Source organism: Ixodes scapularis, unplaced genomic scaffold (genome assembly GCF_016920785.2).
Source record: "Ixodes scapularis isolate PalLabHiFi unplaced genomic scaffold, ASM1692078v2 PGA_scaffold4__175_contigs__length_147842914, whole genome shotgun sequence".
In the NCBI taxonomy this organism is placed as follows: domain Eukaryota; kingdom Metazoa; phylum Arthropoda; class Arachnida; order Ixodida; family Ixodidae; genus Ixodes; species Ixodes scapularis.
In genome coordinates, this window is record NW_024609879.1 from 84,972,896 (window position 1) to 84,975,873 (window position 2,978).

Below are 2,978 nucleotides of genomic sequence, written 5' to 3' on the forward strand. Positions count from 1 at the left end.
TTGCGGGTCGTCTGGCAATAGATCTAACCTTTTGTGCCAGCCTCGCAATACACCTACGCGCAGCCCTGCCTTTCAAAAAAAAAAAAAAAAAAAAAATGATTTGAAAAGAACAACATTTAATAAGCAACGAGTTTTTTTTTTTTTTCCTTTTTAATTACGATATCTTTGTGCACTTGGCGTTAGGTACCGGTGACGTCGCTCGATGACGAAATAATCTGCGGGCACTCCTCACGCATGTTCGAAGTATATGTTCCGTTCGTACATGTGTATGCCTTAAACCTGTCAACAGGCAGTGTTTGTACGGCCAATGAGACGCGATTGTCGTACAAAAAACAAACATGCCTCTGGCAGCGTGTGCAGACCTTCTTTTGTACGATGCATTATACTCCGTTTCACCTTCAGTCCGAGCGCAGCGGGCGCTAGGAGCCATCCCAGCCAATCAAGCGTTGAGAGAGTGTCATCATCATGTAACCTTGAGCTCTCTGTGTCGCTCTGCCCAACCGGCAGGCCACGCGATTTTCTCCCGGCGCTGATCGGATAGCTCGTGGCGTCCACTGCGCTCGGACTGAAGGGACGGCGGCTTCTGTGTAAGAAAAGGCACCGTGCTGGGCTTGACGTCATCGTACCCTGCTGGCAGTCGGTCCCACTTGTTTTTGCCAAGGAAAACGGGGTCGACGGTACCGAATGTTTTCCTGCAGAAGGCCACATCAACGAGACCACCGCAGTCGCAGCTGTGGCGTTACGTCGATGCAAGTCACGTATACGCTGTCTCTTTCGCTCTTGTATACGGGTTAACGTACTGAAAAAACAAAAGTTCCTGTTTTTTTTTTGTTTCTTTTTAACATAGATTGCGTTTATGCGTTTATTTCCACGCAAGACCGTAACACTCGGCTGTAAAGCTCGACCGTCGCGTTCGGCCGTTTCACGCAGATTAAAGCATAAGGCATAAAGTCCCTGTACGAGCCATCATTAAAACGCGAATATGAAGCTAGAATGCTCCCGACGCGGATCGAACCTCAGTACAAGGTTAAAAACTTTCACTAGCTCGATCGTGCTGGCAGAAAGAGGGGGACACAGGTTTTGTTGATCCACTGCTCGTACGCCATACTAAAGACTGTCTGAGGCGTGTTCCTTATTAGAATGACGACTGGTTGTAGAAAAACTGCCGGCAAACATGTTTCAAGCATAGATTCGGGGGTTTTTCTCATGGAGCGAGGCCGCCGTAACGCCGGCTTCGCTCCATGAGACATTAAGTGTCTCATGGAGCGAAGCCGGCGTAACGTGAAAACGACACCTATATTCTTATTGGCTGTGACGCGTCATGTGCCTCCATAGCAACGGCGTCATCGTTGCTAAGTAGCTAGCCGAACTGCTGGCGGCGCAGCCGGAAGGACGCGAAAGCGTTCCCCGTGGAAAACTCCGTCGTCGTCGGCGGCGTGACCGAGCGATGGTGCCAAAAATGGCCTACGGCTCAAAGGGTAAAAACACGTAAAAAAATGCTCGGATTGACGCCAAATGTCTCAGGGAGGTTCCTGTAAACAAAGTAAACTAATGGCTTCGAAAATATATTCGGTACATTTCAAGCTGGGTGCTAATCGACACCGGGCCTCCGGAGTGCGCGAGACGAGCACGCTTCCCGGTCGTTACGGCGGCTCCACGGTTCTGGCTGACTCAAGGTGTGGCAAAGATGTGGGCTAGTGCCCACATCTTTGCCATAAGTCGGCTGATTAAATGAAATTCGTTAACTTTTTAATTAGTGAAAATAGACATATAGTTCTTATTAGAAACTTGCTGAGCATCATCGAAAACCCCTAAATCAACTATTTTTAGCAGGATATAACCCCGGGGCAGCATTTTACGGCGTTTGAGACGCGTTTCTAGATTTCGGTTTCTTATCGGAGCGCATCTTTGCGCCTGCAGTCCTGCTCCCCGGTGGTCGCGGCGCGAAGCACCGCGACCACCGGGGAGCAAGATTTTCAATTGCATTAGGAATGCAATTGAGAGTGCTCATAAGAAACTCAATATCGATTCTATTGACTTTACTCACTAGGAATGCAATTGAGTTTGATCATTAGAAACTCCATATGAATTATATTGAATTTACTCATTAGGAATGCAATTGAGTTTCGTCGTAAGAAACTCAATTTCGATTCTATTGAATTTACTCAATAGCAATGCGATTGAATTTGGTCGTTTGTGGATTACTGCACCGAACGATTATTGCTTGTACCAATGGTTTTCTATTATTCTATTAAGGGATAGAGTCCAATGACGTCGAAACACTGTTTATCATTTATGAGACTTCCAAGGAGGAAATAGCAAACTGGGAACCTTAATAAATGCTGAGGTGGTCACCGGCCAAATGAATACCTTTCTTATGTAGGGTATATAAGTCGGTGGGGTAGTCAAGGGGAGTACGAATAGTGGGTTGTGAGTGCTTAGTTATGATCTTTGCGTTCCTTTCTTCTATGTGCTTTGTTTCCTTCATGTTGCGTGCTTTTTAATGAATTATACAAAAAAAGTTTCTCAACCAGTTGCAATTTTTTTTAAACGCAGTTGTAATAAATTCTATCGAGACACGTTGCAAAAATTCAATTGAAACTCAATTGCAATATTTTTATTGAAACTCAATAGCAAAAGTTCTATTGAAACACTATTGCCAAAATTCAATTGAAATGCAATTGCTAAAAGTTCAATTAAGACTCGGTGGCCAATATATCCTGGTACGGTTCAATAGGGACTCATTAGAAAAAGTCAATTGAGTTTCAATTGAGACTGAATGCGGTCTATTGAGTGAGTTCTTTACACTTTCAATTGAAACTCAGTTAATTTTTTTTGTAAGGGTTAACCGTACATGACATCTTGTCACTGCTTGCCTGGTTTACGCGCGGGCAAAGTTGTGCTAATTTTTGAGGCGCTGAAAAACCATTGGCACATTGAACCGGTTAGCCACTTTTTTTAATATTATGTGAAAGCTA